The 23620-nt window shown below is 35.8% G+C and overlaps 1 protein-coding gene and 1 pseudogene across 1 annotated transcript in view; both read left to right on the top strand.

Moving 5' to 3' along the window:
* The window catches only part of FNIP1 (folliculin interacting protein 1), a 133308-nt gene that overhangs the window by 32160 nt on the left and 77528 nt on the right, over nucleotides 1-23620 (top strand). The window lies entirely within an intron of this gene.
* LOC134369464 (large ribosomal subunit protein eL15-like) lies at nucleotides 1906-7987 on the top strand (annotated as a pseudogene).

The raw sequence follows: 23620 nt of genomic DNA, 5'->3' as shown, positions 1-23620 counted from the left end.
ATTAATATCAAAAGTATTCTGATACAGGGTTAGAGTTTGCTCTCCTACAATGGAACAACCAGATTTCCTAAAATCACTTAACTGCTCTTAATACAAAATTGTAAAAGGCTTTCTTTATCTTTTAGATAACTGGTCTAAGAAACTTACTCCATGTTTTATCATGATAATTTCTTGTGCTCTCTCTCTTTGAAATCCTTTGTCCCTTTGGTTTTATTTTTTGTAGTAATTTGTGATCTTGTTCAACTAAGTGTTTTAAGCCTTTGTTATTTGACAGACTTTCCAAAACTAAATTCTAAAAGCTCAACCTTTTGACTTTAACTAACTTTGAGGGGTTCCAAGGGCCCTGGCCTGTTTCAAGGGCTTCTCAAAGGATATATGAGATGTATCAAAACTAATTGGCTTATTTGATAAATTAGACTATATGGGAAAGCATTGTCAGTACTGAGATGTTATGAATATGCATTCCCAAATCTTGTAAGTTTCTTAAAAATCTGTGGCTTGATATAAATGCTACTGGTCATAATCTTGGTTTAATTATAATTTTTAAATGTTATGTCTTCAAATATTTCATGAAAAAAAACTCTGAGAGAGACAGTTTCCTGACAAACTTTAAGTTCATACCTTTAAACTCAGTTTCCAAAATTCTAATAAAAAAACTGATGGGTTTGTGAAATTACTCACCAAGATCAAAACAGCAAAAGGTAATTAATGAACTGATTAAAAAGAATTATGGGTTTTTACAATTTCCTTATTTTAAAACACTGCTGCTTCTCTTAATGTTTTGTTTTCCAGATTTAAGAAAATCTTTTTAAGGTATAACAGCTTGCTGAAGTATAAGTTTATTAGCAAAAATTGAAACATTTACTTTTCTCTGAACTGATTAACAAAAATTATAAATTTTTACAATTTTTATTTTAAAGCATCGCTCATTAATGTCTTGTTTTCTAGATTTAAAAAAATTATCTCTCTTAAGCTATCTATAACTGACAACAGTTTGATAAAATATCATTTAAACCAGAAATAAAAACATTTGTTTTCAGGCCGATCCCGTGGCGCACTCGGGAGAGTGCGGCACTGGGAGCGCAGCAGTGCTCCCGCCGCGGGTTCGGATCCTATATAAGGATGGCCGGTGCACTCACTGGCTGAGCGCGGTACGGCCGGTCACAAAAAGACAAAAAAAAAAAAAAAAAAAAAAAAAGGGAGTGTGATGCTGGGAGCACAGCGGCGCTCCCACCGCGGGTTCGGATCCTATATAGGGTTGGCCGGTGCGCTCACTGGCAGAGCGCGGTGCGCATGACACCAAGCCAAGGGTTGCGATCCCCTTACCAGTCACAAAAAAGACAAAAAACCAAACCAAAACAACAACAACAACAACAAAAAAAAACATTTGTTTTCTCTCTATTTGATCCCCCCAAATTTAATAACTTTAAGTATCTTTATGATTATTATGGCAATGTGGCTATTTTCATAATTTAAGTGAAATTTAACTCTCTCTTTATAACAGGATATAGTTTAAAACTTTGGTTATAAAATAGCATGTCTCTTCTAAGTTCCTAACTCCTCTTCATGTTGCCCTAATTTGGCCTAACTGCTGTTTCATCTTGCTGTTTCTTCTTTCCCCCCGACGTGGTACATGACAACCTGGGAATGAGCCTTCCCAGCACCGAGGGATATATACAAAGAAAAGTAAAACCTTTTCTATCAAAAAATTGATCATCAATGCTTTCATGAGGAATGCTTTGATTGTAAAGGGGGAAATAATATCTTGTTTACAAAAGCATTCTGTCTAAAGTTTCATGGCCTTAAAGGGGGTGTTTATGACTTGGATGAAACATCCTGTTCTTAAACAAAAGATTTATAATTAATCAAGAAATTTTACAAAGATTAGATGCTTTGTAAGCAGTAATGTCCTGGATGGGTGAACATCAACAAACTCTCTGGACTCAAAATCAACTATTACACAGAACAGAACCCCATTCTGGAGTTTCAACAACTGGCAATATCACCCCAATTCATACCACCAGGAATGATGCTGATGCAACAGCCCTGAGAGATGATGACATCATCAGTCCCTACCTGGTATAAATTAAAAGGACTTGCCATGCTAAAATAATACTAACTTTGCTTTAACAAATGTCTTAACTGTGAGACCTCGATCTATAGCTTTTGCTTTTGCTTTAAAAAAAAAAAAAAAAAGGAAAGGGGCAAATGTGGATGATACTAACATTTATAAAACAAATTTATTTCACAGGGCCTAGCTTTCAAAGCCCTGTAGCTTCAGGTATAACCTAACTTTTTAGAATTACATGAAGAAATGTTAAGCTTGCAAAAGACAAGAAACTTTCCCCAGGCTAAAGTCTCTGTTATAGATAAAGAATTGTAACAGCAAAATTGCTGGCTCAAAGGGCAGATGTCCTTGCTGCAGGTTAATGTACTGATTGATATGTTGAGAAAGTTACTTGATTGTTATGTAAACATACTGAGGAAATTGCTGTAGGAAAAGAAAGTGTTTCCTAAGAACAAGCTTTTGTTGGTGGATGGACTTAACCTTTTGCAAATTGCATTATGGAAAATCACTTTGTTTATTTCATGGATGTTACCAGTTTCCATTGTTAAAACAATACTTTGCCAGGGGCTGGCCCATGGCTCACCCGGGAGAGTGTGGTGCTGATAGCACCAGGGCCACGGGTTCAGATCCTATATAGGGATGGCCAGTTCACTCACTGGCTGCGCATGGTGCTGACAACACCAAGTCAAGGGTTAAGATCCCCTTATCAGTTATCTTTAAAAAAAAAAAAAAACACTATACTTAGCCATAACTCTGCCCGTGTCCTTGTGTTCTTTGTAATGATTAAATCAACTGAATTTTCTTGTGAAACTTCCTTGTCTTTACAATAAAAGGGAGAAGCTAACTTTGAATCGAGCTGTCACATTCAGCTTACTCCTCCTAATGGGAAAATTACTGAAATACAGTCCTTCCAGGCTTCTCAATGCATACATAGTGCTTTGAGTAATCACGTAATTCTTTTTTGTCTCCATTACACAGGGGGAAGTGTAACAACTGAGTAGTTTCCTTTGTATGTGTGCACATTTTTAAAAACACACATACCTGAGCTCCAGACCCTGCCATATCTGAATACAGAAGGATAGTCAAGAAATGTATGAGATGATGGTGTCAGGGAAGAGAGTACCAGGAGGTGACAGTGTCAAATGTCATGCACAGGTGAATGGAACATAAAGAGGCTATGCTTAGGGCACTTTTTCATGTTCAGTTTAGAAGGGAAAGAAATGTGGCAGTAACATAACATGGAGCTTTTTAGAGATAAATAAGAGGGTACTTCAAAAAGTTCATGGAAAAATAGAATTAAAAGATAATAGGAATCTTTCCATGAACTTTTTGAAGTACCCTCATAGGTGAAAGAAACAAATCACCATTAATAAGAAATGTGTGAGACTGAACAAGATATCAGAAGGGATGGGGTCAACTCTATAGACTTGGAGAGGGAGAGGAACACCTTTTCCTTTAAAGTGAAAGGGGAGATGATATGAGAGGGTGAATCTAAGGATGATGGAGGAATGGTTATCTTAGAAAGTTTATGAGCATTTATATGAAAGAAATTAGGAATCATTGGCAGTTTTATGGTAATGGGATGATCTGATGAATCATTATATTCCTAGAAGATGAATCTGGAATGGGCTGTGACAGGACAGCCTAAAGTTAAAATTACAATATCTATGTATGATACCATGAGGGCCTGGACTTGAGGATTGTCATGAGAAATGGAGGTAATAGATCCTAGAGACTTTTATATATTTTTGTGGTTTGGAGGTTATTTTGAGAATTGTTAGGAGTTTAAACTATTAGCTAAAAAATTATGTGAAGGAAAATTGAACAGTTTAGGAATTGGTATCTTTGGGTGATGCTTAGTTTTCCAAGTTTTTGCTTTTATTGTGTATGTCAGAAATGAGGAACCTAATCAATTTGATGTCATAATTATTCTAAGGCACTAGAAGGATGTGAAAATGAAGATGCCCTGAAGGAAGCTAAAATGTGTACTTGGATGTACCTCTTTTGTAAGGTCAGGGACAGAGATGTAATAACCACACAAAATTGTGTGATTCTGTTATTTTAGTTCTTATTTGTGAATCCTTCTCTGGGTAACCTGTAGCACAAAGACTTCTCCAAAACACATTACTGTATCCCAATTTTCAAGTATTAATACACTGATAGTAAAAATGAAACTTTTAAATTTTTCCTTTTGGGAATTCAAAATAGTTTAATATGATGAATAAATAAATGAGTGATGGCTTTCTTTCAGATAACCTCTCTTAAGTCCAGAAGCATTTTGTTACCAAAAGGACCATTTAAAATATTAACTTTCAGGCTGATTATTAAATATATGAAATACCAGCAGGCTGTTTTTAAAACTTTTTTTTCTTGGAAGTTAAACTAACTGGCAAGCTGCTGGCTAAAGAAGGGATGTTATTAGGTTATCTGCATATTTTGTTCAGTTTTTCATAGCCTCAAGAATGCTGAGATTTTTCTCAACCAAAAAATGAATGCAAAGTATGAGATATCGGGTTCATTTTAGAAATGGAAAGACAAAGAAAAAAAAAATAGACTTAATAGACCGTGGAAATTGTCAGTTTTGTTTCACTGATCTTCAAAATTACCACTCTGTCTCTGACTTTCCAACAGAGCTATCCAGGTACACATTTTAGCTTCCTTCGAGACATCTTTATTTTGACATCCCTCTAGTGCCTTAAGGTAATTATAACATCAAATTATTTCGGTTTCTTATTTCTGCTGCTGGGTTATTTTTAAATGTGTTTTTTTTATTTGAAAAATAAAAATTTTATAAATTTTTGATATATAATGTAATGTTTTGGTGTATATATGTTATGTAATGATTAAACCAAGCTAATTGACATACACATCACCTCACATGCTTATCACTTTTTTGTGGTGAGAACATTTAAAATACACTTTTTTAGCAGTTTTCAAGTATACAATACCTTATTATTAACTACAGTCACCATGCTTTACAGTAGATCTCCAGAACTTATTCTTCTGGTGTAACTGAAATTGTGTACTCTTTGGCCAACACCTTCTCATTTCTGCCTCTTGCAACCACCATTCTAATCTCTGCTTCTATGAGTTTGACTTTTTAGATTCCACCTATAAGGGAGGGCTTTCTGTGCCTGTTTATCTTTCTGTGCCTGGCTGGCTTCAGATAGTATAATGTCCTTTTGGTCCATCCATGTTGTCACAAATATCAGGATTTCCTTTTTTTTTAAAGACTCAATACTATTCTTATTGTGTGTAGACCACATTTTCTTTATCCATTCATCCACTGATGGACACTTAGGTTGATTTTATATCTTGGCTATTGTGAATAATGCTGCAGTAAATATGGGAGTACAGATATCTCTTCAACATACTGATTTCATTTCCTTTGCTTGTACATATCACCTAATGACAGGGATACATTCTGAGAAATGCATTATTAGGCAATTTTATCTTTGTAAGAACATCATAGAGTATACTTACACAAATGTAGATGGTATAGCCTAATACACATCTAGATTATATGATATAGTGTGTTGTTCCTAGGCTACAAACCAATATAGCATGTTACTGTACTGAGTACTGTAGGCAGTTGTAAGTATTTGTGTATCTAAACATGGTAAGTATCCATTTGTGTATCTGAATGGTAAGTATTTATGTATCTAAACATAGAAAAGGTACCAAAAAATGGTGTAAAATATAAAAAATGGTACACATCTATAGGGCACTTACCGTGAATGAAGCTTGCAGGACTGTAAGTTGCTCTGAGTGAGTCAGTGAGTGAATGTGAATGCCTAAGACATTGCCCTATGCTGTTGTTGACTTTATAAACATTGTACAGTTAGCCTACACTAAATTTATAAGAAAAAGTAATTGTGCTATGACGTTACAACAGCTACAGTGTTACTAGTCAATAAGAATTTTTCAGCTCCGTGATTATCTTATGGAACCACAGTTGTATATGTGGTCCATTGTTGACCAAAACGTCCTTATGCGGTGTATGACTGTATACCCAGAGGTGGGGTTGATGGATCATATGATAGTTCTATATTTAATTTTTTAAGGACCCTCTCATTGTTTTCCAAAATGACTACTAGTTTACATTCTCACCAACAGTGTACAAGGGTTTTACATTCTCACTGCCACATATCTTTCATCTTTTTGATAATAGCAGTTCTAACAGGCGTGAGATGATATCTCATTGTGGTTTTGATTTGCATTTCCCTGATAATTAGTGATGTTGAGCATTTCTTCATGTTCTTGTTGGCCATTTATATGTTTTCTTTTGAGAAAAGTCTATTCAGGTCCTTTGCCCTTTTCTTAATTGGGTTATTTGGAATGGCCACATAATACCCAGGGTTTTTATTGGAGATTGGTCACGTAGGTACCTCTTACTAGCACATACCAAAATTCAGATTCCCAGAAGAAAAGCAGGTATTAACATAAATCTCTTTGTACAAATAGTTTAGTCACAGTAAGCCACACTTATCACTTAGGGAAAGTTTCATATCAGCATAGGGAACCGTTTATTAGTCAACTTTCCAGATGCCAGCCAAAGGCCAATCTTGCAAACAGGCCTTTCTAAGGATAGCAGTCTTAGACCTGCCATGTTTACTCCTTTCTGCACAACTATAGTCTCTGGCTTTGTTCATGTTGTTTTTCTAGATTTCTTATGTAATGAACACTTTGTCCCCAAGTAGACAAATCCACTGTAATAGTTTACAGATTGCTTTCATGTATATTATTTGTTCCTGACAACTCTGTGATTGAAGTTGGTAGAGAAGATAAATTTTATTAACCTTTTTATGGGTGGTAAGCCAATGGAGATTTAAGGAGCTTGAATGATGTCCAAGGCACCAAAGCCAATAAAGGTTGGAGGCCAGGTCTTGTGAGCTTCACATATTTTAAGTACTCTTTTAAAAGGATTTATACCTTTAAATTTGATCAGCACTGAGAGAAAGTTAAAGGAAAAAAGGGGACATTTAAAGTTAAATGTTTTGGTAACTTCCCATAAAATCTCTTTAATATTTATAACTTAACCCCCCCTCCTTAATTTTTGAGGAAAAGAGAAGAAAGGATTGTATAGTCAGTTTATGTTATATTTAGAATGGTTATTCTACTTGTTGAGGATAAGGAATTGAGAGGCATACCGAATGCAGTACCCCCTAATATGACTATGTACCTCAAAGTAAGTATGAGCAAGAGGTACTGAAAAATATTTTTATTTTGTTGTCATTAAAAAAAAACCCACTAAAATTCTATTTAATAGTCCTTTCTGTCTGGTGGCAGCCATCAGGTAAGCCAAGATGGTGCATACAGGTACATCCAGGAGCTATGGAGGAAGAAGCAATCCAACATAATGTGCTTTCTTCTGAGGGTTCACTGCTGGCAGTACTATCCGCTCTCTGTGCTTCACAGGGTTTCCTGCCCTACCTGGCCAGATAGAGTGTGCAGACTGGGATACCAGGCCAACCAAGGTTATATCATTTACAAGATTGTGTATGCTGTGGTGGCTGCAAACGCCCAGTTCCTAAGGGTGCAACCTATGGCAAGCCTGTCCATCATGATGTTAACCAGCTAAAGTTTGCTCATTGACTTCAGTCTGTTGCCAAGGAACAAACTGGACACCATTGTGGGGCTCTGAGAGTCCTGAATTCTTACTGGGTTGGTGAAGATTCCACATACAAATTCTTTGAGGTAATCCTCATTGATCCATTCCATAAAGCTTTCAGAAGAAATCCAAACACCCAGTGGATCACCAGACCAGTCAATAAGCACAGAGAGATGCGTGGGCTGACATCTGCAGGCCACAAGAGTCATGGCCTTGTAAAAAGCCACAAGTTCCACTGTACTATTGGTGGTTCTTGCTGTGCAGCTTGGAGAAGGCGCAATACCCTGCAGCTCCACCGTTGCTGCTAATATAAGTAATGTTTGTGAAATTCATACCTAATAAACAATTTAGGACAGTCATGTTTGCTTAAAGGTGTTATTTGTCTGTTAAAACTAGTCTGCAGATTGTTTCATGAATGCTTTGTCAAATTATGAAAGTTAAAGTGCAGTAATGTTTGAAGACTATCAGTGGTGGTATATCTTTTTTTCTAATAAGATAAACTTTAGTCTTTTCTTAATCTTAAAGGGGAGTTATATGTCAGTGTTTAAAACATGGTATGTGGTATAAATGGTACCCTCGTACATGCAGTGCTGCAGTAAACGTGCTTGTCCTCTCTGTGATTATATTAAATGCAGGTTTTCATCACTGATCTATTGCAAATGAGCTGTGAAACCTTAGATGTGTTTCTATGTAAAATAAATGTCAGTATTGCTTCCAGGGCTGATAGAAGGATTGGAGGGTGGTGCTGTGAAGCAATTAGCACTGAACAATGTATTTAATAGGTATATGAATATGAAATGAGCTTAAACCTAGTTTTTAGCTTTAGGATATTTCTGAACTTTGGTTCTAGTAAATTAACATGCTAATTGCTTTAAATATTTCATATCAAAGATTCTAGCTATGAAATATTTATTGTCCCACTGGACAAGACCTTCAATTTACACAAGCATTTAATTTACTTTTGTGCCTGTATGCAGACTTCTAACTTAAACAGTCAAAGATGGATTTTAAAAGTTTCTTCCTGATTAATTGTGGTGAAATTGCTGGACTCATTGTGACAAATATTTATATAACTTGACAAAGACTAGGATTATTAGAATTAAATATAGAGTATTACAATTAAAGTTAACAGTTTTATAACTGGGACAAGAAGGCATTATACTTCGAAGAGAGCTGCAGTAGTGTGCCGATAATTCACCAAATGTTTATTGAACTCTTGATGTGTGACACACTGTTTTAAGGATTGAAGAGATAAAACATCCCTGTACCAATCTTAGAGTAGAGGTAGTTCTATATTATAGATGAAGAATCTGAGGGCTAGAAAAGTTGAGGCATTTCCCGAAGATCACTGTCGGTCAGTATGTGCAGAGTTGGGATTTAAATACAAGTTTGGCTAATTCAGAGTCTGTTCTGTTTCTGCCATATTGGGTGTGGGGAGTGATTCTTGGTCCTAGCATATTGTCTGTTAGGTTGTAAATTAATAGCTCATTGTGTTAAGGTATTTCTGTTAGTGCGTTACTCATATCAGCATGCATACACAGATCTACCCTTTGGTTTTTCTGGAAGAACATGCTGATATTTTAAAATACAAACCCACTGGAAGACAGCGTTCATCAAGTGAGCTGAAATGTCTCTATTACGTGAACTAGCCAAGTAGTGTAACATTGTAGTGTTATTGAAGATTATAAATTCAAAGGTAATATTTTGTGCTAGACCAGTCTGTGTGAATTCAACATGAGTTCAGATTAGTGAGCCAGTTTGTATACTGACTGTTCTGTCTGTGATCATTAGGGCTTGCTTTTCCACTTGGTTGTCAGCTGGTAGAATACAAGCTTGCTGTGGCTTCCAGCAATGCGCATGTGGACTTGTCTTAAGTAACAGACTGGGGACACACAAGTTGAGAAAAGAGCTGTTTTGTTTTCTTGTTTACAAGGTGCATACGAATTCCTTATAGATGTGGATTGTTGAAGAGTTGGGTTCCAGGTGTGGTTGCTTGAGCACTATGCTCAGGATCCGCCCTTGTTGAGTTAAAGTGCCCTTAAAAAAAGTGTTGGCATTTCTGGTCTGCACCAGCTGCCAGAACCGCACTTTGTTAACAGAGTACTTAGAGTGATTTTCTCTTAGTCATGCACTTATAGTAGAAAAGATAAAAGAATTGAAAAGCAGTCATAATTTATTTCTGTAAAAATCCAAAATTCAATGTAACAGAAGAGCAGTATGTTACTTGTGAAAACAAATATCTACAGTGAGTAAATCTAAAGAATGTCATTCTTTAATTTTACTGACACGAATTTATCTGATGTTTTTGATGTTCTGTGATCACCTTAAATGTATGTCTCCACTTAGTCGTTTGAATTAGATAATTTGAATTAGTAGTGAATTTGTACTAATTTAGGTACATTATTCTTATATTTTGAATAAATTCTATTATAAAAGCTTAAAAATATTTTTTCAATGTGTGTAACTCAGTTGAACAACTCAGACATTGGCTCTCACAATTGTTTTAGCTCATTTTAACATTCTAGGACTGGATAGATAAAGCCTTTTTCAAAAATGGATTTTGTTATGGGCAACAGATTTCTTAAAGGCTCCCAGTCTCCCGTGGTCAAAAGGTTAGGCCTTTTTGCATTGCAGCATGGAGAGAGTTTTGTTTGAGTTAAATTCAGACTTCTTGGTATGTCACCTGACAGTCTTGTGGTTTCAGATGAATATGGTTCAGTGCTATTATTAACCTGGGTTGGCAGTTGTACATAACTGGAGTTTTTAGGGATTTTGAAAAGAACTGCTTAAGAGAAATGGGATGCCACTAGTGTGACACAGCTTAACTCATATTTTCAAATGCTTTAACATCAAAATTACCCCACATCTTGGTATAAATTTGGTGATATGTTTGCTTTAAATTATCTGAAGTAAAATTTTAAGTGCTAATTTTTTGAATATACTTATTTTATAAAAAGTTAATTTAAATTATGGTAATTTAATTATCAGAAGGACATCTTGAGAATGGTTTAAGCAGGTGTTAATCATTCTTTTTAAATACAGAATTTATAAATACTGTGTAGTAGTTCTTGGTGTGTGTGTGTCTTATTTCTCTGTCGTTCATTGCTCTTCTTTCTTGTTATGTTTACATAGGAACACTCACTGCAGATGTTTGGGAAGCAGTGTGCTTTTTTGTATTTATCCTATATACATATTTATGAGTAAAATTTAAATTAAAAACTTGACATTGTATTAGTGAATTGATCATAATCCAATCATTTTTATAGTTAATGGTATTCTTTAATTTTACTAATATGGACCTGAATTTATCTGATACTATTTTTGATGCTCTGTGATCATCTTAAATGTGTGTCCCCACTTAGTCATTTGAATTAGTAGTGAATTTACACTAATTTAGGTACATTGTTTTTATATTTTTAATAAATTCTATTATGAAAGTTTAAAAATATTTTTTTCAGTATATTTAACTCAGTTGAACAACTTGGATACTGGATACTTGCACACTCACAATTGTTTTAGCTCATTTTAACATTCTAGTGTTTTGCTGCAGTTTCCTAAGGTCACGGATGTGTAGAGTTAATATCAGTTAAACAGTGTAGAATGGGTATATATCTATTAGATTATATGTGTTGCTGAAAAGTGCTAAGCAAATACCATAGCAGATTATATGATAACTTCAAATATGGTAGATTCTCATGTTATAAAAGTTTGCTGTTGCTGAAATTTACTATTTCACCAAGAATTCATGTTATAGATTATTAATTTCCCTCCTCTGAAATACTTTGTGTAAAATTTTACTTTGTCTATGTGATTTTGTACATGTGAGATTATGGGATAAGTGTAAATGAATTTTGGGATCTTTAATGCTGGTATCAGTTTATACTTTTATCTTGTTTTTTTTTTCACATGTATAATCTATTTGATTAAATTACAGCCAAGCAGCCGATCATACCAGTTGTTGAAATGTAAATGACAATTACTAAAATTTCATTAATATTCTGGGTATTATTAAATTTAATATGACTGAAAATAAACAGTCAAAAGGTTATCTAATGTTATTATAACATTTACTATATTAAAATGTAGTTGGAGAAAAATAAGTGGATCTAAACAGCTTATATGAGTGTACTTCAGAAATTTTATGGAAAAATAAAAAGATAATACACCTCTTTCTGTGAACTTTTTAAAGTACCCTAGTATAAATATTAATCCAGATTTTTTCTGATAAGAACAAGTCATAAATTGATAACTCAATTCTTTGGAACTGAGATTAACAAATAAATCATGGTTTTATTTTTCTTTCAGTTTTGAGAATTATAATTCCTTAGATAGAGAAATGATTACTATACACATAGCCTATACATATCGGCTTCCACCATTACAATAGTACCTCTTGAAATAGCCTTTTATTTATTCACTCACTTATTAGCAAATGTATCGAAGTCCTATTACATTTTCTCTCTCACTCAGCTTCTCCCTATAGTACTTAGGTTAATTTGTGATTAGTCAGTTGTAATCTGGGAGGAATTTACACTGTTTACAAAATCAATTTGAATTATACAGAAAAACAATATTGGTACAGTAATGGTGTCTTGTCACTGATGCTTCTATCTGCTTAAGAAAATTTCTTTTAAGCATTTCTTTAGTGTGTGATTTCTGGCAGTAATGTAAAGTCTATACCAATCAGAAAACTGGGCAACTTTTTCTCTATTGCCTGGCTGCTACTATTTGAGAAAGCTGTAGGACTGACCTACCTACCCTTCCCTCTATTAATCATCACCTTTCTTCCTCTACTCTTTGACACTACATTTTAAAGAAAACCACTGGGCAAAAGTAATATGCTATAGGCATTTGTTTTAATATCTCTGTGTTCTGGGAATTAGTTTGTCGTGTACTTTATTTGTTCAACATAACGTAGAGCCTGATAGTGAAAGTAGGAGATAATTCCATTTGCAGTACAGCAGAGTTGCAATGATAGAAGCCTTCTCGATTATGACAGTTGGGCTAGGAACTGCATCCTAGCTGAATAACTGAGAAGGGAATTTGACCAGAAAAAGATCAGATTTCTGTAATGTACTAGTTGGAATCATAATTTTAAATCAGATATTTTGGCATTCTCAACAGGATGCAGGGAAGAATGTTTTTTGAAATAGAAGCAGAACGTGAAAAGGTGATAGTAGGGAAAGAAGATATAGAATAAGATTATGTGAAAAGGGAGATGGAGAGGATAAAGATCGCACAGAAATGAAACATTCTGTGGCAAAATTAAGTTTTATAGGGTTGTCAATAAAGAGTAGCGTTGATACTTTGGAAAATTTAACAAGTGCCATAGAGGTCAAACATGAAATTCTACTAGAATGCAGAGGAAAAGGAAAAGAGGAAAACATCAGATGGATGGACCATTGGAACAAAATCAAATATCAGACATGTAAAGTGAAGATACCAGAATAGAAAAAAAGATGTGTATATGCTAATTAAAAAGGGTTTAACTTGTTCAAAAATGTAAATTAAAAAGTTTTATTTTATTTTTATCTTAATTTATCAATTTACAGTGTGGTTGATTTTCGTGTCCCTTTACTGATGCCTCCTTTTCCCCCCTATCTCTCCCCCATCAACATTTTATCTGTTCACTTATCTTAACAAGTTGAAGGAATTATTGTGATTGTTGTGTCTTCCCACCCCCATTTATTTGTTTGTATATTTATTTATTTTTATTAGCTCCCACATATAAGTGAGAACGTGCTGTATTTCTCTTTCTGTGCCTGGCTTATTTTGCTTAACATAACTTTCTCCAAGCTCATCCATGTTGCTGCGAATGGTAGTATTTCATTCTTCTTTAGAGCAGAGTAGCATTCCATTGTGTAGATACACATTTTCCTTATCTACGCATCTGATGATGGGCATTTGGCTGGTTCCAACTCTTGGCATTGTAAATAGCACTGCAATAATCATGGGAGTAAAAGTATTCCTTTGACATGATGTTTCCATTCCTTTGGGTATATTTTAATTCCATAAAATACAGTGTCATAGAGCAGTATAACAGGCGTTTTCATTTTTATGCCAAGAAGCTGACTAGGTGTGCTTTATTTTTAAAATTAATTGCGAATTACCTGAATCATAGAGATTTTTTTAGATTGGTATGTTATTGTTTCTATAAGTTTCTGTATACTCTGACCTAAGGACTTCTGACCTGAGTGGAATAGTTATTGGATTGAGACTTTGACTCTACAAAAATATTGAGTACTATCTGTACACTGAGTAAATAATTGTCTGATATACATGTAGTCTGCTTATTAAATGTATGTAGATGTTCTTTTGATTAATACTATACCGAATTCATAGTAGCTTTCAGTCACCTTTTCTCAGTTACTGTGTACTGAATTTCTTTTTTAACATTAAAAAGGTGTCTTCTTAATTGAAATGGTAGGGAGTTGCTGATACAGACCATATGCTCACAATTATTTTTTTTAAATGCACAGTAAACATATCAAAAGGAAAATTAGAAGCTCTTTTATCTGATACAGTTGAGGCTTGCCGATTAATGGAAAAAGTCAATTGAAGTAAGGAATTTAAAAAATGACACATGTTGTAATATTTTTAGCTTAAAACATATAAATATACACTATTTTGCCAGTCTTTGGCAAGTCAGTATGTTTAATAGAGGGGGAGGCAAATGTTATTTCTGCATTGTAGGATCAAAAAATTTAAATGCTATATAAAATAAAAAACATTGTAAGACTATATATTTTGCTTTCAAGAGACACATTTGAAACACACTGCTGAAAGAAATTAAAGAGGACATCAAAAATGGAAAGATATTGCATGTTCATGGATTGGAAGAATTAACATTGTAGACATCTTTCACCTCCTTGGTTAAATTCATACCTTGGTATTTTATTCTTTTGGTAGCAATTGTAAATGGACTTGCTTTCTTGATTTCTTTTTCTTCTAGTTTGTTGTTGGTGTATTAAAACAGTGGGAATCTGAGCTCCCCTGACTCCTATCCCCAAATGGCAAATGTCCAGCAGCAGACCAGGACCAAGGAGTAGGGGGTGACTCCATGTGTAGTTCTCCTCTGTGAAATTACAGGTCAGGTGTGGGCTCTTAGTTACTTCACATGCTGGGCTCACTGTCTGCAAGGTCTGTGAGGTTATCCTGTAGCCTTGTTTTTCAGGTGTCTAAGGTGAGAGGCCCAGCTGCCAAACCCCCCCCCCCCCCCCCCCCCACCTACCTTGTCCTGGCAGTGCAGGGTTTCTTGAGTCTTCATGCTAGTACTGGTCAGGAGTTTTTCCTGTCCTTCTATGTTGCTGCCTCACGTTTCCAGGTTGTGAGGAGTTTTCCTCACTGTTTAGCTGGATTCTGTTGTTTTCCCCTAGACACTCTACACTTCAGGTGACTGTGTGTTGCTTTGGACTTTTTGCATTAGAGGTGATGGCTGGCTGTCTCTAGTAAGCCATCTTGCTGGGGTGGGGGGAGCGGGGAGAAGTTAAATTTTAAATGCTGTTTGTTTAAAACAGATTGAATGAGCATTTGCCCAATTCCAGCTTTTGTACTGTTATTCATTCTTTTATTGAGCCAGACATTTAACAAATATTTTTGAGAGACAACTGAGTGCCAGTCACTGTGTTAGGTGCTAAGGATGCAGCAATGAACAAGCTTTCTACAGGTTTTTTTTTGTTGTTGTTGTTTGTTTTTTAAAGACAACTTTACCCATGTACAGAAAATATTTCTCCAATTGGCTGTAGGACTTTATTTTTTTCTTTTTCTTTTATTTTATTTTTTATTTTTTGGTGGTTGGCCAGTAAGTGGATCCAAACCCTTGACCTTGGTATTACAAGGCTATACCCTAACCAGCTGAGCCAACCAGAAAGCCTGTGGAACTTTCGAGTTCTGATGGTGGCCAGTTCTTGGCATGTTGATGTTCTGTTGGGAAAGATTTTTGCTTGTCTCTTGCAGCCTAAATTAGAATGCTACTCTACACCTCCCCCTACACCCGCTTCCACCCCTCCAGTCATTCTTCCTTCACCAAACTCAGAATGTTTTTCAGTACTAAGGAAAGGGGGGATTTCACTAATTCTACATGCTTAGCTTTTGAACCTTGACTCCCCTCTTTTCCCATTTCATGCAGGAGCATAGGATGTTAGTGGTTTTTTAGAGCTAGTCAGCACCATCTGGCATGTTTTCATTTTAGTGAGACATAATAGTGATGGATAAGGCTAAGGAAATAACAACTAAAATAGTGCCAGGCACATAATAGACACTCTGTAAATAATTACTGAATGAATGAACTAAAAAATCTTCAGGTTTCATAAGTATATGCTGCATTTAAGACCCTTTGATGCTAAGTAGAAGTGAAAATGTATGGGTGATCAAATGGAAGTAGGGATAGAAGAGGTTAATTGATATTTATTTTAAGATGATCGATGAGGGGCTATAGAGTTTCTCAAATAGGAAAAGAAAAGGTGAATTATTTAGATATTTTCTTTAAGGGTGACAATTGTTAATGTATTGAGATACAATCTAGCGTTTAGCCTGATGTTTCTCAACTTTTTTAAAAAAAATTTTTGTCCCCCTAGGGAGCCTTTTATACTTCCTTTTTTCTAAATCACCACCTCCCCCCCATGAAATTTTAATACCATAAATATACTGTGTATTTGCTCATGTACTGTGGCCCTTTGGAGGGCCACAACCCATTTAATATCTATGCTTTTTCCTCCCCTCTTACCACCCAAAAACCAATTTGGCCCCTTGGAAGCGATTTTACCTCCATTGTGAATGCATGGTCTATCCCTATTCAGTAAGATGTGTTATAGGAGTTCACGTGGTCTTGTGAGGTGCAATGTCAGTCTGTCAAGGAGGTTGTCTATTGCAGCATATTTATTTTTTGTTAGCGTTCTTTGAAGGTGTCAGATAAAAACAGAGCAGATAAGCTGATGTAAACTATAACATCTGTGTAGTCTTAAAATAGCTATGATTCCTCACTAAAGTTTTCTCATATGCTGTTTTTAAGTAGTTTTTATATTAATATGCTGGACACAATAGCTTAATACTGAGGAAAGTTTTGCCATAGCATATAGATAATTTTTGTGATTGGTGGTGGTGTGCTTACTGCTGTTAATCATTTGGCTTAGGTATGTCTTCAGTTAAATTTAAAAAAAAAATTTTTTTTTTAAAGAGGACCGGTAAGGGGATCTTAACCCTTGACTTGGTGTTGTCAGCACCGTGCTCACCCAGTGAGCTAACTTGCCATCCCTATATGGGATCCAAACCCGTGGCCTTGGTGTTATCAGCACCACACTCTCCTGAGTGAGCCATGGGCCGGCCCTGTCTTCAGTTAAATTTTGATAAAAAGAGGCAACATGATGAAATGGAAAGCACAGTGGATTAGATATCAGAAGACTTAGGTTCTAGTATAAAGAGAGTTCATTCCAAGCACTTTTGAGTGCTGAGCACAAGTGAATACCAGTAAAGACAGAGTAAGGATAGAGAAGAAAAGATGAGGAGAGACCAGCCAGCACTGTCCAGAACAGTGACTTTAAACAGGTCATCTTTGCTTCTCTTTCACTTCTTCTTACATTTCTTTCACTTGACAAAATGAGTAAGTTTAGGGTGACTATTACCATTTAAAATTGTTTAAAGGAGCCACTTTAGGGTTGTTATTTAATGTCATGCTCTCCTAGTGTTTTCAGATAGAATTAATTTGTCAGACAACTTTTTGGTAAAAAGTTTATTTAGTCAATTTCACGTGTCTATAGGCTTCAGAATTCACAACTTCTTTCCCTTATAAGGTAAAGGGACTCAGGTAACCTCTCTCCGCTTCAGGGATATACTCTGAAGAGATAGATGTCTTCCCAGTGACCCACATTTTTTTTGTTTAGTTTTTGAACTATAACTCTAGGAATATCTGTTCTAGACCAAACAGCTTCACAAAGATTTCCATTTAAATATAAATTTTTGTTATTTTCCTCTCTATTTTAGTCATTTCCGTCTTATTCAGGCATGTCCCAAAGTCTGTGCTCCTCTGGGTAGTGAGCCTTCTTCTTCATCTTTTACTCCATTATTCCCTTCCCCATTTAACAATGCCTATGTCTTTTCTCTGCACCATTTAGAACTCCTTCCTGGTATCCCTACTTTCTTTACAATTTCTTTTTTTTTTTTGGCCTTCAGGTGTCATAAATCCTCTTTTTGCCCTTTCAGTGGAGGATGTTTATTTCCTGCACTGGGCTTAGTAACTTGGCCCCACCACTGTTGCCTGCAGACTGCTCCTTGTTCTCTCATGAAAACCTCTTCTTTTCTGAGGCCTGTGACATTGTACCACACTTTTCTGTATTTTGTTGTTGGCACCCGCTGCTGACCTGTGCTGGATGGTTCCCCAGTACTTTCAAAATCTTCTGACACTTAGCTGATTGTCTTTCCTTCCAGATCACTGTGTGCCATCATCTTGGGCAGCCAACACATCTAACATTCTAGCCTGCCAGTTTCTTCAGTTGTCCTCTACCCTGATCTGTTCTTTTTGGCTGTATCTTGTGCCTGATTATTAGCTGACTCTGCTCTCTGAGATCTTCCCATTCTGACCACAACTTTATATCCTATGATTTCTCATATCCTTATTCACACTTGTTCTTTAACTTCATTGAGACGTGTGTGTGTGTGTGTGTGTGTGTGTGTGTGTGTGTGTGTGTTCCTTCCTTTTCACCATTCTGGCCACATTTCCTAGGCTAGTAAGTCCAGACCTTCTTTCTTGCTATCTTTTACAGAATTGCTCGTGTTCTTTCATTGCGACTGCTTAGAAAATCTCCTATTAAATCCTCTGTCTATTTTTGTACGTTCCACACCTGGGATCTTCTGTGGTAGTACAGAAAATCAGTTCTATCACACATTTCAGGTTTTCAGCTTGCCTGGGCCCTCAATATGGCTGACAGTCCTTGTGCTTTTCTTGGGTTAGCACCTTTCCCCATTTTCTTTGATGACTTTGCTAGATCTTTATATCTTAAACCCTATGCCCTGGTTCGGGCCACTCATCTCACATATGCTTATAAGTATGCTTGACTCCTACTTTTCAGAAAAAAACAGAAGTGAGCAAATATAAATGCTCAATTTCATCTCTCCAACCTGCAAACCCATCTGCAATAGTTTTCATCTGTAGGTCATTTTTTCTTGCCTTTTTGAGTGTATTCTGCAGTTCATTAGGGGCACCCTTGCCCAGGATGCTATGTCCCAGCTTCTCTGGGATCTTAATCCAACAATTGTGTATAGTTACCTTAAGCTCTTTTTTTTCTGATTCCTTCCTTTCAACTTGGAAATATGTGCCTTATGTATATACCTTTACATACATTTATATATTTCATATATATATATTCTTTTTCTTTAAGAAAAATGCCTTTTGTAGCATCACCTCTTCTACCTGTCTGGGGTGACCAAACATTTTGGTTGTCCAGGATAATCCCAGTTTATTCCTTCCTGTTTAGGGTCCCCTTTTACTTTCAATACTGTGCAGTTTAGAGGGTCATTTATATAAAAGTACTTCAAAAAGTTCATGGAAAGTTTCATATTATCATTTAAAAAATTATTTTTAAATTTATTTTATTTCAAAAATATTATTATTACATATTATTTTTAATACTGTTTTTCCATGAACATTTTGACATATTCTTGTATGATCACACTATTTTGATCTCTCCTCTTTTCACAGGGAAACCTCTCAGAATATTACATACTTACTGTTTTACTTTCTCAATTCTTTACTCTTCAATTCATTATTATCTGATTGTCTCTTCCCCTCTTTCTCCACTGAAACTCTTGCAAGAGTACCAAAGACCACCAAATTGCTAAATTCTGTGGACACTTTTAGTCTTTACAGATTTCGGCCTTTCTGCAGCATTTGGCACCGTGCATTATTCCTTTCTTCATCATCCTTGATTTTGTAATGGTACTTTACCATGAGTTTTCTCTTCCTTTCTGGTGGTCCTTTCTGGTGGACACACCTAGGACCACCAGATATGTCCTAAATTCTAGTATATTGATTTTTCACTTTCTTCTCTCTTTCAATTAATATGTTCTCCTGGAATGATTTCCCAATACCAACTCTGTGTCAGTAACTCCTGTGTGTAGAACTCTAGTTCCAGCCATTCTCCTGAGTACCAGACCAGTTTTCTTCGATCTATTGCACACTTCCTGCAGCAGTCTCACTGACCCCTTGAACTGAATCCATTAACACTCATCTCAAACTTACCATCCTCCCTAAGTGTTCTCTACCTTGGTTAATGATATCTCCATTTATCAAACCTGAAACTTGGCAGTCAGCCATCCTCATCCTTCATTCCCCGTATACAGTCTTCCAGGTCCCATCTCTGTTTCCTAAACAACATCTAGCTTTGTCTTTCTTTCTATTTTCAGTGCTATTCCGTGGTTCAGATTATACCTCCAGGCCTCTTTCTCTCTAGTCACTTCTCCAAGTTTGTATCAGTGTGGTTTTCTAAAATGCACAAGTGATCTTGTCAGATATTTTTTTAACACCTTTGTCTATTCATTGCCCGAATGATGAAGTCCTTATGTGTTTGTGTGGATTAGTGTATTAGTCCATTTCCGTTGCTTATAACAAAATACTTGGAATTGGGTAATTTATAAAGAAAATGAAATTTATTGCTTACAGTTTCTGAGGTTGAGAAGTCCAAAGTCCATCTGGTGGGTCAACAGTGACCCAGGGGTCTCACATTGCAAAATAGTGGAAGCAGAGAGAGCAGAGAGAGAGAGAGGGAAAGACAGACTCTCCTCTTCTTTTAAAGCCCTCAGAACCACGCCCCTGACCACCGTTTTTAATCTGTTTGCTAGGCATCTTCTTACAATCCAGTCACCTCTTCAGGGCTCCACCTTTCAGTTACTGTAGTAGGATTTCCCACCCTCTTATCAGTCGCAGAGGGGGCTAAGTTTTTAATACATAAAACTTGGGGGACACAATTTAAGCTCAATGAGTTTTGGGGGGACATAATTCAATCCACTAGAACTATTTATGAGTGTTGATCTTGTGCACCAGCCTGCTTTTGTAGCTGTGTCTGTTGCTTCACTGCACACTCCTGAGCTAGGGTCACTAAGTATTACAGCTCATGTTTTTTTATTTTTTCAGAGAAGAGAATGCCCTTCTCCCCCACTTGAAGCTGACAAACTTTAAACATCACTTCCTACTTTAGAGGCCTTACAGAATAATGATTAAGATTATGGACTCAAAGGCATGCTGCCTGGCTTCTAAACCCAGCTTTGTCATATTTACTATCTAGCTGTATTATTTTGGGCAGGTTGCTTAATTTCCCTATGCCTGAGTTTTCTCACCTGTCAAATAGTACTGTATTAGTCCGTTTGTGTTGCTATAACAGAAATACTTGAGACTGGGTAATTTATAAAGAACGGAGGTTTGTTTGGCTTCTGATTCTTGGACAGCTGAATCTGGCACAGGCCTCAGGCTGTTCTACTCATGGCGGAAAGCGGCAGGAAGCAGGCAGGTACAAGCAGATCACATGGCAAGAGAAGCAAGAGAGAGCGTGGAGGTGCCAGGGTCTTTTAAACAACCAGCTCTCGCGGGAACTAATAGAGTGAGGTCTCACTCAGGCCCCGCACCCCCCAGGGAGAGCATTAATCCATTCATGAGGGATCTGCCCCCATGACTTGAACAGCTTCCAATTCTGTCACATTGGGGATCAGATTTCCATATGAGTTTTGGGGGGACAACACATCCAAACTCTACCTACCACATAGACTTGTTATAAAAATCAAATGAATTAGTGCTGTGAAATTTAATTAACATATGTAATGCACTTAGAATAGTAGCTGGCACACCGAAATGCTATATAAGTGTTAGCTATCATTTGTATATCATTTATTATTATTCTTCAGTGAATCCTTACCTGACCTGTCTGGGCAGACTTCTTGTCTAGATTTTAAGTTTGCCTCAGTCATAGCATATATCACATTAATGAAATCATTTTTCTGTCTTCCCTATTAGACTGAGCCATTTCATTGTGTAGTAATCTTATTCTTTTCAGGCTTAACTAATGCTTTTAAGTCAGTGAATGAATACATATGTAAATAATGTGGTGACAGAAATATTCTCAGCACCTGGCATTATGCTTTGAGTGTGGTAAATGTTTAATATCTCTGTTTTAATGAGATATATGTAATGCAATATAAATTGATTATATATGGTGTTACTTTTTTCTACATTCTTCCCCCCTTTTGAAATTCAGGTGCAATTTGCATATAATAAAATACACAGACTTTAAATGTATAATTTGGTTAATTTTGAAAAATGTATGCACCTGCTTAACCACAGCCCAATAAAGTTCCTTTCTAGGGTGATCAAAATATTTTTATATTCTAGTCCATTCCCCTCACCCCCTATTGTTGGCCAGTCACTGTTTTGATTTCTATCACGTAGATTAGTTTTACCTGTTGTAGACATATAAATGGAATTATCAGTATGTGCACTTTTGTGTCTGGATTATTTCACCCAATGATGTTGTCAAGTTCATCTGTGTTATTGAGTGATCAATAATTCATTCCTTGTTATTTCTGGATAGTATTTCATTGTAGGAATATACCTTAGTTTATTTATCCATTCTCCTGTTAATGGGCATTTGGGGTTAAATAAAGCTGTAGTGAACATTTCTGTGAAAGTGTTCATAAACATATTTTTGTTTCTATTGGGTAAGTATCTGTGAGAGGAATTGCTGGGTCAGAACTGTAAAATAGTGTTCTGAAAAGGTTGTACACTTTCATAGTCTTATCAACAATGTATGATACTTTCGAGTGCTTAAAATTCTTACCAACAGCTGGTGTTATTACTCCTTTTAATTTTAGCCATTTTAATTCTTTTGGAAGGGTTCTAATTTGCATTTCTCTGAAGTTTAATGCTGTTAAGTGTTTTTTCCATGTACTTACTGTTCATATATCTCCTTTTGTGAAATGCCAAAGTCTTTTGCCAATTTTAAAATTAGGTTGTTCATCTTATTAGTTTGTAGGAGTTCTTTGTTTAGGCCATTTATAAGTCCTTTGTTACATATATGCATTGCGAATATTTTCTTCCAATTTGTGCCTTTTAATTTTTTTAGCTCTATCATTTGATGAGCAGGTCTTAAGGTTCTATAAAGTCTAACTTAATCAATTTTTCTTTTATGCTTAGTAATTTTTGTCTTGTTTACCTACCTCCGGCTTGCAGAAATACATGCAAGCCTGTTTCTTTCTAGAAGTTTTATAATTTTACCTTTGACATGTAGTCTTATTTGGAATTAACAGAGAATACTTTACAAATGTGTAAATAAGTTCAGGAGTAAAGCCTTTTAACTTTTTTATTATTGTTGAGATATATTTCACATACTATAAAGTTCACCCTTTTTATTTTAAAATTTAATTGTACATATTTGTGGGATACAGTGTGTTGTTTCAATAATGATTGACAGGATAGATAGCATATGCATCACCTGAACATTTTTCTTTGTGGTGATTATGGTCAAGGTCCTCTTTAGAATTATACAATATAACATTATTAGTTCTATTCAGCCTAGAACACTAGAATTTATTCTTCCTTTCTACCTGTAACTTTGTGCTTGTTAATCCACCTCTTCCCTGCCCCCTACCCACTTTCCTTCCCAGCGTCCGGTAACCATTATTCTACTCTCTACTTCTATGAGAACCACCTCATAGAACCACCTGCTATATTTGTCTTTCCATGCCTGGCTTACTTCACTTAACATGATGGTCTCCAGTTCCATCAATGTTGCTGCAAACGACAGGATTTCATTTTTTTAATAGCTGAATAGTATTCCATTGTGTATATATACCACAGTTTTGTGGTTGTTTTTTTTTTTTTCATTCATCTGTTGATGGATATTTAGGTTGATTCCATCTCTTGGCTGTTGTGAATAGTGGACATCAGAATGCAGGTGTCTTTT

The sequence above is a fragment of the Cynocephalus volans genome, chromosome 2, assembly GCF_027409185.1.
Source record: "Cynocephalus volans isolate mCynVol1 chromosome 2, mCynVol1.pri, whole genome shotgun sequence".
Taxonomy (NCBI): Eukaryota; Metazoa; Chordata; class Mammalia; order Dermoptera; family Cynocephalidae; genus Cynocephalus; species Cynocephalus volans.
This window is presented reverse-complemented; position numbering and strand designations above follow the sequence as displayed.